At 35.8% G+C, this 17,359-nt stretch overlaps 1 long non-coding RNA gene across 2 annotated transcripts; it reads right to left on the reverse strand.

The window, feature by feature from the left end:
• Window positions 1-4,798: 4,798 nt before the first annotated feature.
• Window positions 4,799-17,124, reverse strand: LOC128680187 (uncharacterized). Of its 2 annotated transcripts, XR_008405825.1 has the most exons (4): window positions 17,036-17,124; window positions 15,444-15,599; window positions 5,765-5,812; window positions 4,799-4,948 (listed from the first exon to the last, which is right to left on the reverse strand). It is a non-coding gene; the product is annotated as an uncharacterized LOC128680187 (long non-coding RNA). The 2 variants fall into 2 exon arrangements; XR_008405824.1 differs by lacking the exon at window positions 17,036-17,124 and having other exon boundaries at window positions 15,444-15,662.
• Window positions 17,125-17,359: the final 235 nt, after the last annotated feature.

A 17,359-nucleotide genomic window follows, 5' to 3' on the forward strand; every position in this document is an offset into this window, starting at 1 on the left:
CCCTCTTTATTGAGTGCCTGAGTACCACTGTGAAATTCAAATAGTGAAAAGTGAATTGCAAACTCACACTACGCTAAGCTTTATTTAGTGACTTGTCGTTTGTTTATTAAGCTCTGTACAGAAGTTCTAGGAAGTAATGTAATTGTCTAATTTTACTTAAGAATTACATTGCAAGGAAATCGGTGCATTTGCTTCGAAAAGCTCACAAACTTAATATGAAAACGCGCCTCGGGTTTATTTCCAAAAACTCTTTCGAAATGGGACTTCGATTAAATCGTTTGAATGAACTAATGAATGGCCGTATTAATGAAAGAATTAAATATTCAATAATAAATATTAAATATGACATAAATACAAAGCACTTTTGCACTCAATTTCGTCATGTTATACCTATCCTTAGATATTATCTCTATAAAACAAAGTAACCTGCCACGTCTGTCTGTTTGCGACAACTGAAAAACTACTGCACGCGATTTTCATGCGGTTTCCACCAATAGATAGTGTGATTCCTGAAGGTTTATGTGTATAATTTACTGATTTCAACCGAGCAAAGCCGGGACGGACTATAATATGTTTTATGTGTATGTATATGGATAAATATGATATGGATAATAAAACATTTATGTAACCACACGCGTGGTAAGTATTTGCCATAATTTTCATCGACTCTTGCGCATATTGCCGTTTCATTGCGATCAGTATCGAGCCATCGCCTTAGAGATTTATGTTTCCAGTCAATATTCTCGAAATACGTCTCCTAAGATCTATTTATAGTCGTTTCAATAACACGGCACTACCGACCGTCAAAGACTGGCCAGGACCGCGCCCATAACCGAAAGGTAACTGCCTACTAAAATGTAATAACTTCCTTTTGAGTTACGTAAGTCTCTCTCTCATCTACGCGTTTCCCGGTTTCTTCCTCAGCCGTTGAGCGTCGGAGCCAAATTCCGCTTTTCTATCTTTCACGTCTCCACTTCGCACGGTCGTCGGCATCCCTAGTTGTCAGACCATTGGCGCGCATATCATCCTTGACTTGACGACATCAAGCCAACATTTCTTGGGTTTGCCCATAGACCACATAAGTGTACCTTAGTATTGTTGCAAAGCGGTGGTGGTCTAGTGGATACGACATCCTAGTTCGGATCTTACTCAGGCCACATAAATTTGTATCAGAATTTTTCGTCAAGTCCATTCTAATTGCAACATAATGATTAATTACTTTTTTTTCATAATATTTCTTTGCTTCCGTGCTGTTATAATTAAAAATATACGTTTAATGCATGACCATTCTTTCCACAATTTTACGATCTATGACGATCGACGATTTTCATCATAATTTATATTTAAAACGAGTCAGCTGCCAAACCTTTTGTTAATTTTGGCTTCCTTTACGACCGGGTGTAAATCCGCCATCTTGGACAATATGGCGGCGGAAAAATGTCAAAAAGCGCGCGAAAATGTAGTAATAACTGTAATGTTTTAAAGGCGCTTAACCTCGTATGGTATGTCAGGATTTTATAACATTTACAGAGTATATGTGGGAATAAAAAGTCGTTCTTATAACATGCTTCACTTATAACATGTAAAAATTCAACAAAATCGATCTATGCTATTATAAAAAAATTGGACAGAACATACGAACTTAACAATGATTGTTTTCCTCTGTACGAATAGTTCGACATGTCTTTCTTGTAAATTTCGAGGTATATATCAATATAACAACACATATTTAAATAAACATTGCATCAAGCAAAGAAAATGAGGTCGGGATCACAAAGGAAATACATAGTTCCATATTATGTATATTTAAAATAGGATGGAATAGCCGAAGTGTCTGCAGCTTTTATCTATAACTTCATGAATGGCCTACGCTGTATTTTTTTAATTCTAATCACTTGCCTATGAATAATTAAAGGACGAGTATTTAATTCATGTTTAAACTTAATAATGTCAAGCCTATACAGCATAACCTCTCTAGGGACAAAACCGCGCCAAAACTTTCAAAATGGCGCGCGCAAATGTCAAAAACGACAGTGAAATGTCAAAAATAAGGTCGGTAAATGCCACCGTGTGAATGTTACCGCGGTATTTGGCCTTTGTTTAGACATTATGCTTCACTGGACATGAAGACACATATGTAAAATTAAGTATTCTTCTATTTATAGTGAGTAAATAACAATGCTAGTAGGATTTTCCTCATGTCAACATATTTCTCGGGACTTCGAAAAGATGTACGAAAAATACCTACATACAATATTGCACAATATCGTGCTGTCAATTTTGTAATTTGGTACACGGGAAGAATATAAGCTGGAATAACACATACTTTTAATCCCGAAATTCCCGCGGGAGCGAAACCCCGGAGCGCAGCTAATAAATTTATAGGTATGTATGAAATAGAACGTGTTGCATGAAAAGAAAAATTAATACGATCTCACACGAATGATAGCAATTTAGATTTCAACATTCACTTTGATAGTAAATTGAATGGTAAGTATACAAAATCTCCATGTTATTGAATCTCATTCCAGACTGTTACTTGAAAAATTCACCGCTCTTTCAAATTCAGATTTTTCGAGACGATTTAAAAATGTTCCTTGTCTGAATCCAGGTTGAATCTAGATAGAAAGGTCCGGTGAATAGAAGCCATTTCACAACTCTATTCGGCACAAAGATATTCGGATTTATTCAGAACCTGAAATTTGGTCTGCTTTGAATATTTTTATTAGAGAAATCTATTCTACATAACACACCATTTTTTTATACAGAAACTGACTTTGAACACGGCTTTGTTCGTATTTTTAGAATATACTTTATATCTGAATTCTAAAGATGCAGGACTAAATATATAATAAGTATTTATTAAATTTTATGAATGTTTTAGTTGGTGAATAGTTTGGTTTGTTGAAGTATTATTTTAACAAAATATAGAAGTTATACGCATAAAAAGAAGTTAAAAACAGAGTTGGGTTTGCTCTCGGGAGGAAACGTTTTTACCTAGCGTAAACCCATTACTGTATGTAACTCAATGAAAAAAAAACAAACAAATACAAATGCGAATTATACATACATACATTACATATATCCCCTTCCCTTCCCCCATTTTATAATTAATTGTATCATTCTCAAAATCGACTTGTCTACTGTCGGGGAATCCAATTTATCAGTTTTTGCATGCAAATCCGTGTACCGACAGCACAAAAAAAATATATACCAAACTCAAAAAGTCTTAGATGTGTATGACTTACAAAGTAAATGAATTAAAATTTATTTCATATGTTATATTTGAGATAATAGTCAGTAAACACATTACAAGATGTCAAGCATATAGAGTAGGATATAAGTACCTAATTTGTTAAGTATCTACCTGTTAGTAAGATATTAAAAAAATTTTATTTAACAAGGATACCAATACTATTACACCATGATACTTAACTTTAAATATGACAGCAGATAGGGCCAAACCATCTATCAGATCATCACCAAACTAGATAAACCTAGCCGTAATATACCTGGGTATACCTGGGTATACCTGGGTCTCTCTGCCACAGTGAACCATAGATAGTAAACTGGTTGGCGCCTTATATCTATACTAATATTATAAAGAGGTAAGCGTTTGTGAGTTTGTGACTTTGTGAGTGTTTGTATGTTTGAGGCGGGTAATCTCCGATACTACCGAACCGACTCCAAAAATTCTTTCACCATTAGAAAGGTACGTTATCCAAGATTACTATAGGCTACATTTTATCCTAAAATTCCCACGGGAGCGAAGCCCCGGGCAACATCTAGTCTATGTAATATAAATGGAGCACTATTTCCCGAAAAAGTAAACTGTCATTTGGGGATAAAAAATTAAATAAAAGGGAACAAAAAAGGTACAAATGAAAATGCGTGTTATTTTTAGGAGTATAAATAATTAAACACAAAAGAAGTGTTACTATTTTCACAAGCCTGTATTTCTGTATAGCTCAATCAAATAATTTATTTAGTTTCTAGAAACTAAAAGCTAAAAATAATACATGGCAACAGACTTCCCCTTCTTTTTATAAAATACATCGTAATAAAATAATAACATTTTACTATGAAATGTAATAGCTTACAAATTATTTTTCCATTCTTCAAATAAAATGTATTTTTTCACCTTTTTTTCTGACCCTACATAAGTAACGTAAACACAATTTTAAGCTTCTTACGTCTTCGTAACGATCAGCGAATATAAAGCACCATAAATATCTACCAGGTGAAGGAAATTATTTTGTGAAATTATTTTTTTCAGATATTTATATTTTTTAAATCTTTGCACAAAATAATAATTACAATTCATTACGCTACTATTTTCGGGGGGAGCCACGTGCAACAGTTAGTTGCATATTATGAATGCGACAATATTGATGTGCCTATGTGAATAAATAAATTACAGTATCAAAAAAACGACGAAACGCTTGCACTTCGTTTGGCTCGTCGCGGCGGAAAATATATAATAGTATATTATGTATAGTACCTATGTATGTTTATTACGTACGCAAACCCGCTGAACGGGTTATGATGAATATTCGTACACAAATATAATACAATATGTTCAAGCAGGTAGTAATTTGTTATCCTGAATTTCTGTGGTGGCACGGCTCCAGAACCCAGCATTTTGTGTTAAACAATAAGCGGCCCATCCCGACTTTTCTTGGATAAAAATATAAAAATTATACACTTAAACCTTCCTCAGCAGTCGTTTTTGAGTTTGTCGCGAACAGACAGACAGACGCGGTAAGGATAAATTAAGAAAGTTAAATGAAACTTAGAATAACAAAATTTATACAAATAATTATAATATATTTTTATAATAATATACAGCTGGATATAACCACCGGCGATGAGCGAGCCGGGGCGGCGCGTGCGCAGCCAGATGTCCGAGGTTCGATGCCCGGTTTGGGCAGCTAGGGGGCGCGCCCTACTACGCACAGGGGGATACAAATTGTATTATTAATTAATTCCAATTTATTTTATTTTGATTTAGTACTTAATTTTATGACGTGGAAAGTCTCTTCGCTTTGACAACGAAACCACTGTACCGTATTTGATAAAATTTCGCGTGTATATAGTCAGAGTAGTTCGAGGTGAAACATAGGCTGCATTTATTGAAATTGTTGTCAAATGGCTGCATAAATGTGGCGGAGGAAATATACGAAACAATCTCAAGAAACTTTTGGGCGCGGAGTCACGGGCAACAGCTAATTGAAGACACATTTATATTTATTTAATTTTTAAATATTTATTTGTAAAAGGCAATATGCTTGCATATGCATAACTATTTAAAATCAATTCCACCAATAAGACGCCTTAATAAATAAACACACGGCTTTCGATTTTCACTCTTGGTTATGTCTACCCCGTAAGGGATAAGACGTGATACTGTGTCTGTGTACACGAACTGAATGCTATAAGAGCATTATCTAACAGTCAACTTCTGGGTCATCAGAGGTCAGTTGACATTATGAGAAGGGAGGAGAATTATGGATTTTAAAAACTAGCGCCCCGCCCCGGCTTCGCTCGGGTAAAATATAATAAATTATACACCTAAGCCTTCCTCAGGAATCACGCTATCTATTGGTGAAAACCGCATGAAAATCCGTGCAGTAGTTTTTGAGTTTATCGCAACAGAAAGACAGACGCGGCAGAAGACTAATATTAAATTTAATGGAGTAGGAGAAAGCAGAAGAAGAGGTGGATTGGTTAAAAAGCACATTGAAAGGCTTTAGTGACCACTTACCATTAGGTAGACCGCACACCCGTTTGCCCGTTTGGCAGTTTATATAACCTGAACAGAAAACATACTGTATACAGTTTTATTTTTACTTCCATCGTGAATCCATTCTTTTGTTCTTTGATGAAGACCGTACGAACACATGGCCTGCACTAGAGGTAAAAATAAAAATATGCCAAGACCGAACCGCTGTGGATAACGGGAAGTCAGTACATTAATTAATCTATTTTTGACGACCTCGCCATGTGGCCTAATGGTCGTCATGCCAGACTGCTACACTGGAGGTCCTGGGTTCAGTTCCCGGTCAGGTCAAGTTGGATAATTGAATTTTCCAGACCTTTTTCAGATTGGTCTTGGATGTTTGATATTCAAAATATAGTACCGTTGAGTTAGTATCCCATAACACAAGTCTCGAACTTACTTTGGGGCTAACTCAATCTTTGTGCTTTTTCCCTATATATTAACTTTTTATTCAGTTTGTGTCCATTCGGATTTTGTTCCCAGTAGTAGTCTTTTCAACATTGCCCACGACTGTCTGTCTCTGCCAAATTTCATCAATATTAGCCCAGTAGTTTTTGAGTTCATTCATTACAAACAAATATACAAATCCTTACAATCCTTTTTATTATATTAGTATGGATAGATGATAGAAAAATAATTTGTTTACCCATTCTATAGTATCACGTCTTTCTCCTTTACGGGCCAGACAGAGCCAATAGTCGCGCGATTCTAAGACCACGTTTAACAGGATTTATTGGTGTAATAATATATATATACCATAATCCTAACTAATATTATAAATGCGAAAGTAAATTTGTTACATCTTCACGCTTTATAGACCCAATCTTCTTGAAATTTTGCATGCATATACTTAGAAGTACGGAGAAGGACACAGGTTACATTTTATACCGGAAAAACCGCGTGATTCACGGGAGCAGTTGTCCCGTGAATCACGCGGGCGAAGACGAGGACAAAAACTAGTACGGTTATAAACATAAAAACAAATAAAAAGATATATAAATAAATGAATGTATTCTTACGGAACCCTAATAAATTCTAAATGTCTTCCTATAGGGTTGAAGGTAATCTTATTTTTAGTTTTTACGGCGAAAGGTGTGTTTCATAATAACGAAAGGGGGATTTTTATTCACATCCCACGCGTCCTACACGAAAATAAGTCAATTTTTAGGTCTTCAATTGCAGAACAAGTTTGTTTGTTAGGTAAATTAAAAAAAGCCGACTTTCAATATTCATTTTGCTACAATTTTTAAAAGGCTGCACCGATTTTTCTCGGTATAAAATTATCTATGACACAAAAAAAAAAACTAAACGAAAATCGGTTCATCCGTTTGGGAGCTACGATGCCACAAACAGATACACAGACAGACACGTTAAACTTATAACACCCCTCTTTTTGCGTCGGGGGTTAAAAATCGCTTAAATTTATGAAAAATATTTCTCAATCTTCATCCGCTAAATTCTAATAAAAATTTATAGCTTGAGTAACTGGCGTGCGGTTTACGCCCTGGAATATGACCACTCCATACCTCTCAAGGATACATTATTAGTATAGTACGAAAGAATTTGACAGCAGCAGCTTTGAGGCACCCGCGGCCAGCGGTCAGCGGTCAGCGGTCAAAAATTTTAAAAGATTGTTATTGCTGACACTGGTGTCACATTTTATTCAAATCGCCTAAAGGCATCTGACATGACTTACTATTTAAATAATATAAGCGAAGCTTAGGGATAAAAACGAAAACAAAAGTGTTCATTAAAAGTAATTTACATGTGAAAATGCAGAGTTATTAACAAACAGAAATAAATGGTCATGAATAATTCAGGGGACCGTCTGAATCGGACAAAAGTTTAGTCAGAAGGACAATGAAGACTTCTATGGCGCACAGATACGTCAAAATTAAGATAAAACATGGCCCCATTGCTTCGAAGTATTGCGACGCTACGACCCAGCGCGTTCCCGCTCCCTTGTTTCACATAGCGTTCCTTGACGTATATATTACTCTATAGAATTTCTACCTTGTTCTGCGTTGATCCGAGAGCGCAGCGCGACGTAACGCCACGGAGCAATGGGGGCAGGACCAATATTTTGTTTATGTACACACAAAACTTTAATTACAAATTACATATTCCGCCCAGTTATTCCATAACAACGACGCGACGTCCTTACAGGGCGAACAATTTGCCAACCAAATACATTAAAGGATTTAAAAAAATTACATTGTTTTATGATACTTGTGTGTACTACCTACAATGATGGGAAAACCTGTATTTTATCTGGCAGTCCAAAATGCCCACGGGATAGACCTTGCAGCTTGTCCCTTTCCCATAACAACACCTGGGACCAAAAATATATAATACTATCGGCCCTTCCCGGCTTCGCTCGGGCAAAAACATAATAAATTATACACCTAAACCTTCCTCGGGAATCACACTATCCGTTGGTGAAAACCCGTAAGAAAATCCGTGCAGTAGTTTTTGAGTTTATCGCGAACAGACAGACAGACGCGGCAGCGAACTTTGTTTTATAATATGTAAGGATTTGTTTTATAATATCTTTACTATTTTATGATATTTGATATAAGTGCGCAGATACATGGTAGATATGTAAAAATCGTCTCATATTATAATTCTGTTGTGTCTATTTTTGTAGAAGTCTGTGGTGATAACCAGAAATGGCGTACAAAACTTTGGTGAGAGGAACAGATAAAATTATTTTTGAAGGGATTACCACCGCTGAAATATTAAGGGACTCCAATTTAGGATTAGGAAATCAAGATTTGTGTATTCTATGAATGATAGCGGACGAACAAAGGTACAAATAATCTTCTATATTAGCTTGTACCGCGGTTCCGCTAGCTGATTTTCGTTTTATAATATTGTGTGTTTATCGTTTATCGTGTGTTATTTATTGCTATAATTCCTTGTTGGTTAATGTAAGTCTGTGGTTATCTGTCTGTCCGTAGTGGCACTTTCATCATAATCATTTCAAAAAAGAAGCTCGCAAGCCGCTTAAAAAAAATACTTGAAAAGGACCACAAGAAACTGTCATACGGCGTCCAGGCAGAAGGGGCAAATACAAAAAATGCTGGCTTAATGTCAAGGGCGATATGCGTGCCTATGATCTGACAACCAGGGATCGTGACCGTGCGAAGTGGAGACGAAATATCAGGAAAGCGAACCCTGGGCCCCGACGCTCCAGCAGTTGGAAGAAACCGGGGAAACGCTCCGATGAAAGAGAGAGTTTATTGGTAAAGTGGCCAACAGTTGGCATATAAATTCTAAAGTCTGTCTGTCTCTCTGTCTGTCTATATGCTTTCACGGCTGTACGCTGAATAGATTTTGTTGTAATTTTGTATTCATGTATTTTAAAGCTGCATTTTTTCAAATATCAAATACGCGGGCGAAGCTTCGCGCAGGAACTAGTTTTTCATAAAAACTATTTTTGAAGATTATTTATAGAAACGTCATGTTGGGACCTTAGAAGTCCCTGTGCTTCACCCAGGTGAAGAACTTTTGTGAAGCACGGGTCCGGACTCGGATTTTCATAAAAAATGATAAAGCATATTATAAAGTGTGTTTTGTCTCGTTCTGTCAATGCCACTGCACGTTTGGCAATGACATAAAATCACATAAGCGGTTGTCTGTGCCGCACTTAGAGGATAGTGGCGCATCAGCGAATGTGGAGATTGTGACCCATGAAAGATTAAGATTAGTTTTGAAAGTAATTAAATTTAACGTATTTCTTTATAATTTAAGTACATAAAAATTCAGTATTGTATACAATTTGCTTGAGCATTGTTCTCTCCGCCTGTTTATAATGTTTACTAACAAATATTACATTTAATTAATTTTTGTTAAGTCTTAGCTTTTCTATTTGTTAAGTCATTTTGTTTATTTTCTTTTATTAGTACTGCTTTGGTAAAACTAATCCCGATTCTGCAGTCAAAACAAAATATTGTATTTTGTTGCTGTGTTATGGTCTAGTGATACAAATAAAAAAAATTTAAAAAATGGTGATTGAAGTGACTGCTACTATTAATTTCGAGTTTAACCATCTCACCACACCACCACGGTCACGGGGTAACTAGGGGTAAGTACCCCGGGTTACCCCGTGACCATGGTCGGAAATTAATTGTTGTTGTTGTTAAAAATAAAGCAAAACAATATACTTATATTCTTTTGCTTAATTTTTAACAATTCACCGTCTTAACGCGCTAACGTGCTAACGTTTTAAAAATACTTGTGATTTCGTGTTTTTCATTCGATAGTTTGTGTTGAATGTGTATATTTGAACACTTTGTGTGTAGCCAGTGGGCTGTGGGCAGAATAACGACCTCCAACAGGTGGATAACACATGCATTTTGTCTCGTACTGTTAGCAAAAACATCGGCCGAGCACATCTAGTTCTGAAACAGTGAATAAATTTCCTTTTTTTGCAACCAGTTATGAAAAACAGTTTAAGATGGACCAAAGGATATTGACGACCTCGGTGGCGCAGTGGTAAAGTGCTTGCCTCTGAACCGAAAGGTCCCGGGTTCGATCCCCGGTCGGTTCATGATGGAAAAATGATATTTTTCTGATTGGCCCGGGTCTTGGATGTTTATCTATATATGTATTTGTTAAAAATTTATAGTATCGTTGAGTTAGTTAGTCTCGAACTCACTTTCGGACTAGCTTAATCAGTGTGATTTGTATATTAATTTTATTTATATTTAAATGATATAATAGGGTACTTCCTAATCTTTTTGGATTTTTCTTTAAAGAGAATAAAAAACATATATCAGCTGCTTCTCCTCCCGCGGACATTGTAAAAGTCAATCAAAGGAAAGGACTGATTCTTCTCAAAGGCGATGAGCTAGCTACTTAATCTATATCACAGTATATTTTGTAATACACCACAAAAATTACTTTCAACGTGTTATCAACCAAAGATATGAACCAAACCAAAAATACCTATTAACTAAATTCTATCTGTAATGTTTTAGGTATGATAAATAAATCCTACAAATATTATAAGGCGAAAGTTTGTGAGGATGTATGTGTATAACTGTATGTGCTGTATGTTAATCTTTCACGCAAAATCTTACGGATTGTCATGAAATTAGGTACACGGGTAGAATATAAATTGGAATAACACATAGGGTAATTTTTATCTCGAAATTCTCACGGGAACGAAGCTCCGCAGCTTCTTCATAGTCGTATTCCTCATGGCTGAGGGTCGTGGTCATTACGTGGAATGAAACACACACAACAATTTTCTTGGCACTATTAATGGAGTGGTTTCCCATTGCCTTCTCCAATTCACACACAAGTTAATAATCAACCAATGTGCACGTTTGTTTTCACGATGTTTCCCTTCACCGGAAGCAAGTGGTGGTCGATGAAAACTACTATACATGAGTCAGATTGGTATACAAACTCATGTGGCACGAGTAGGATTCGAACCTGGGACCTTTAGATCCACAGGGGGGCGTCTAAATCACCACTGTTTCAATCAGGTCGCAGCTAGTAAGATATAAATAAAGTCATAAACCAGCCGGAACCAAGCAGGTGCAGCTAAGTTAAACTTAACCCTTCCGGTGCCATCTGCGGTTAACTACATAAACTACATTGTATTTTTGACTTGTTGAGAACACACACATCCTTACTAATATCTTACTAATATTATTAATGCAAAAGTCTATATGTCTGTTTGTTCCGCTTTCACGGCTAAACCGCTGGACCGATTTTGATGAAATTTGGTATACATGTAGTTAAAGACCTCGGTTCAAATATAGGCTTTTTTTTTTCAAAAATCCACCCCCCAATGACTATAATGGGGGGTGAAAGTTTATATGAAAATTGTGTCTGTTCCGCTTTCGCAGTGAAATTCACGCGGGCGAGGCCGCGGTTAAAAGCTTGTATCTATCTGACTAGACAGAGGCTGTGGTCGACAGGTCCCAGGAGCCCGATTCGCAAGTTCACTTCATCATTTTTCTCTAAATGTCCAATGGCTTTAAGCTAATTTTCAAACGAAAAATATCCCATCGATCGATGTGCGTTTCTCACAAAATTTTTGACTGGGTTTATGTTTGCAAATCCAAAAACATTGGCCTATTCTACCTTGAGATTGTGTGAGAATCGGGACCTTTCCTTTTTAGTCCTATTTAGCCGTAGAAACTTGTTATTCAAACGGTATGTAGTACTTGCAACTATATTAGTATATGTTACATTGTCAAGCGAGTCATTCTCACGTCCTAATCGTAGGTAGGTGTTTATTATCCACACTAGCCGGCTCCTACGCACGATCAACAACCTTGACTAACTACTGACATAGAAAATGAACACATTAATCACGATCCTACTTAGATTATAAATGCGAAAGTTTGTGAGTATGTATCACGGAAAATCTAGCGAAACGATTGTTATGAAATTTGGTACACGGGTAGAATATAACTTGTAATAACAAATAGGGTACTTTTTATCCCGAAATTTCTACGGGAGCGAAGCCCCGGGGCGCGACAAGTAATTAAGTAAATTACCTGTTCCTTTTATTTGAACATTACTTCTAACCTAATATCGAGAAAATATAGCCTCTCAAACTATAACTTTGGTTGACTTTGAGAGATCCCTTCGGCCCGGGGCTTTCGGGAATTTCCACGGGAGCGATATATGTTACTCCAGGTTAAATTCTACCCGTGTACCAAATTTCATAACAATCCGTCCAGTAGATTTTGCGTGAAAGAGAAAAAAACATACATACATACACACATCCTCACAAACTTTCGCATTTATAATAATAATAAGTAGCATGTGGGTGCAAAATATATATTTACATAATTATTTAAATACGAATAATATAGCACATACGAATACACAATATAATAGTCATTAGTCATAAAGTTTACAAGCACAATAGATGCGCTATCCCACATCTCGCAATTCTGATTAAAACGTCCTTGTTGCATCACTGGGCTAGTGTTGGGACACGCATTCTGATTCAGAGGACCGCGATACTGAATGTCGACTGGGTCTCACTCATCGGAGTGTATTCGCGGTCACGTTTTTGACTGTAACACCCCGAAGTCCTAAAATTAACTGTGATTTTAGGAAGCATGACTTCTCAAACCCATTTTAAAAATACTTATATTAACAGCATTTGCCTGATTGAGGTTGAAACCGGCTCAAGATCTACCAAACAGCGAACAGGAGAGAGCATCAAAATCCAGAATTATTTATTTAGGATATTTACATCACTTATTGCGATGGCAAAAAAAAAATACTTAAAAACCCTCACAGGCACTATTTCACGTAATTTTCTAAATTAGACAATATTTAGCCAAATTGCTAGCATTTCAAAACGACCACTGCTGAGAAGAAATGCCGAAAGTTTGGATGTGAGAGAATGTATATAATGTAAAAGGTTAACCTGTCAAATTGAAAATGTTTTTATTTTCAGGCAATAAAGCCATAATTATCACCCATATTTTAAACACATGTTTCAAAATTAACTGTATGTTACTCAAAGTATTGTACTGATTTCGATGAAATGCAAGTAACATGTGTCCCATCCCTAGCTGGGTACCGTCCGCAGAGTAAGTGCCCTACACTATCACAATTAGTCTTTTGTTCCGTCTGCTTTGTGTGTGTTTATGACACTATGACGTCAGAACCTTGTCGCGGCATGGGAATATAGGATTTCCTGCTATTTTCCTAGGAACGCTCTTTTTATCTTTGAAATTACGATGTCCGCTTCTCTATCTATTCTATTTAATCAATTAAAAAAAATTATAATGGCCCGTCCCGGCTTTGTATACACACAAACCTTACTCAAGAACCACACTATCTATTGGTGAAAACCGCATGAAAATCCGTACAGTAGTTTTTGAGTTTATAGCAACAGACAGACAGACAGACGCGGCAGAAGACTTATAATATTTAATGAAACATGAGAAACTTTTTTACTAGACAGGTAAAACTTGATTTTACTGTCATATAACTAATCTCTAATGAATCGAACATAAATAAATAAATAAATATATAAGGACAAATCACACAGATTGAGCTAGCCCCAAAGTAAGTTCGAGACTTGTGTTATGGGATACTAACTGAACGATACTATATTTTATAACAAATACATATATAGATAAACATCCAAGACCCGGGCGGTATTATATAGGTAATCTGTGACCCGGGCCAATCAGAAAAAGATCATTTTCCATCATGACCGGGGATCGCACCCGGGACCTCTCGGTTCAGAGGCAAGCACTTTACCACTGCGCCATCGAGGTCGTAAAAAATTACAGTTAATATTTAGTACTGTTTTCACCGATAGATATTTATACCGATAGATATATACTGATTCCTGAGGATGGTTTAAGTGTAATTTAATATGGTTTCACCCGAGCGAAGCGAGAAATTATTAATTTTGTGGCACAGGTAAATGATTTGACGTATGGTAAATAAAAATTCCGATAGCAGTTCATTTTGTTGATTTAACTATAAAAGATTTTTAGCATATACATTTGATTGATGAGGGCGATTGGAGCGGGAGGGTGGGGGCGTGTCTACAATCGCACTTTGTTTACTGTCGGCCGGGGTAGTGAACATTTTGCCAGTAACGTGATTTATCAATTTTTTAAATTAACTTTTTGACACAAGACAAAAGTGGAGGACTTGCCCAGCAGTGGGATACATCCTTACATATTATAAAACAAAGTACTCTACCGCTGTCTGTCCGTATTTTTTTTGGCGATAAACTCAATAACTACTTCACGGATTTTATGCAGTTTTCACCAATAGATAGTGGAACACCTGAAGAAGGTGGATAAGTATTATGCTTTTACCCGAGCAAAGCCGATACGGGTCGCTAGTAAAACATATAAAAAAATATCATTTTGATGTTAAGAACTTTGCGTTACTTATATGTAAAAAAAACATTTTTGCTGTGAACTTTTTATGTTATCAGTTGTATTATTGTTATTAATAGAATAATACTGACTCACTGCCCCTAACGCTCCAAAGCCCCGGCCTATTTTTTTTTCTATCGTATTACTTTTTTGAACCGCACGATTCCTACTGTTTCTCCTAATTCGGTCAGCTCATACAGAATGATTTAAGCATTGCATTTATATTTTTTTCATGGAACAATATAGTTTAGTAAATAAATAAAAACACTAATAAAAACACTACAATTTGGGAATTTTCAAGGAAATAATGAATAGGCGTTATTTGAGGTTGCGTGTAACACCTTAGATATCTCTGCTTCAATTTGATTAGATTGAGGTGAAACGCCTTAAAATTACTAATAACAAAGAAAAAATTATGATAATATTATATTCGTTTAGATACAAAATGTTCAGGACTCCTGGCCGCGTGTTTACCCTGCGCAGATGCGCAGCACGTGCGAGGCGCACGCGCACACAACACAACTTTTTTTGTTCGTGTACTGACTTCCAGTACGGGCCTTCCGTGGTTATTGAACTAATGCCGCTTAAATATAACTAGCTGTTGCGCGCAGCTACGCCCGCGGTGTGTTTGACCTCGGGTCATTTAACTAAGATTATTTATCTCAGATTTCAACAAAATTTGCCCAGCAATTCAGCTTGATAATACAGACTGACTTTCGCATTTAACATATTAATTTTATTTTTATTCTACCAAACAGACAAATAAGCATGCGGCTTACCTGATTTGTCGCATGCATACATTGATACAGAAGTATAGAGAAATACTAGATTTTCTCGCGACCACGTACACTCTTAATAATTCCTTTAGTTTCTCGTTCCCGTGGGAATTTTATAATCATTCCAAATTTTACATTTCTACGTCCAGTACTTTCAGCCTGTAAGAAAAATTGAACTGAAAATCCGCATGTAATTGAGATATATACAAAAAATATGTTAGAATTTTTACTTTACATTTTTTAAATTAAAACATGTCCTACTAACATTTATACTAGTTTGAATGTTGTTGGTTTATTTTCATGCAAAATCTATACGGACATTTGTTACATAAGTAGAATATGTTTTGGAATGGTAACTTTATCCCGAAATCCTACGGGATATCCCCAGATTTGCACGAGAATTCGAACCGCCGGCATAAAATCTACTTATAACTATGTTATTATTTTAACTGGTTCTGTTTGTGAAAACTTTATTTCTAATTATTATTTTATTGTAAAGTCCTAGTTTACAGAATGAATAACATATAATCATGGAATTACTTACTTACTTATGTAATAAATCCAATCAACAACGCCTAGAAGTATACGAAGTACACAAAATAAATTTCTTGTTTTCACCTTTGCTCGTTTACTTTTAAAGGCGTCAATTAAAATATTTTTTTAGAGGACCAGTCATGGCTTTTGAAACAGTTAATTATTATGCAATGGGTCACGTTATTTAAATGTTCCAAAAATATACTTATATATAACACACCGTGACTACTACATAGTAGACGGGAAGCGACTTTGTAAAACAAAGTTAAGTTTAAGCATATATAGCGAGCGACTTTGTAAAACAAAGTCGCTCGCTATATATGCTTAAATCTTTAAAACTACGCAATGGATTTTAATGCGGGTTTTTTTAATAGATAGTGTAATTCCTGAGGAATTTTTATTATGGTTTTACCCGTGCGAAGCCGGGACGGGCCGCTAGTCCTACTATACTAATAATATTATAATAAATGCGAACATTTGTGAGGATTACGTGTGTTTGTTACTCTTTCACGCAATATCTACTGATCGAATTGTTATAAAATTTGGTTCACTGGTAGAATATAACTTGACATAACACATAGGGTACTTTTATCCCGAAATCCCCACGGGAGCGAAGCCAACTCGCAGCAGCTAACTCGGCTCTTGGTCTAATAGCATGAAAATAATATTCTTAGCTTATATATATGTCATTTTATGATTTCTGTGGATCTGAGCTACTTTCTCAAGAGCACACGGACCTCTCCTCCATTTTCATCACCACTTCACACGGTCTACAGGCTCCTAAAATAATAGTTACCTTTTTATATCAAGCTATCCTCATTCAAAGAAACTAGAGCGAATATACTCCACTAATACATAATGTACCTAGTTTGTTATGACCTAAAACCAAATCTACAAGTAAACTTGTATATATTTTTTGGTTTGAAAACGGTGCTATCCAATATAGACAGACAAAATAGAATTTTGAAATCTATGGATTATATTACCAAATTTTTTCTTGTGGATTTAATTTTTTTTTTTATTATTATTATTTTCAGTTGAAAAATTTATATTTTTATTACCTATTTCCATGCTTTCCGCTGTAAGGAACTAGATATACAATTCTGATTAGACTGAAACCTAGTAACTATGTATCTAGTTAAAGTTCATCCATTGTTCATTCAACCAACAAAATACAAACGTCAACGTCCTTAAAATTTGACATGAATTTGACATTGCAAATTTAAAGTAAAATCAAAAGTGTTGGGCTAAAAATTTAAATCACAATCGATCGATTTAAATGTCACTCATTTAACAATATGATAATAAATGGACGGCCCATAAAAATAAGTAGTAGGTCTAGGTATACGGGACAATATGGGATTTAAGTCGGCAACACATCCATG

The sequence above is a fragment of the Plodia interpunctella genome, chromosome 23 (assembly GCF_027563975.2).
Source record: "Plodia interpunctella isolate USDA-ARS_2022_Savannah chromosome 23, ilPloInte3.2, whole genome shotgun sequence".
In the NCBI taxonomy this organism is placed as follows: domain Eukaryota; kingdom Metazoa; phylum Arthropoda; class Insecta; order Lepidoptera; family Pyralidae; genus Plodia; species Plodia interpunctella.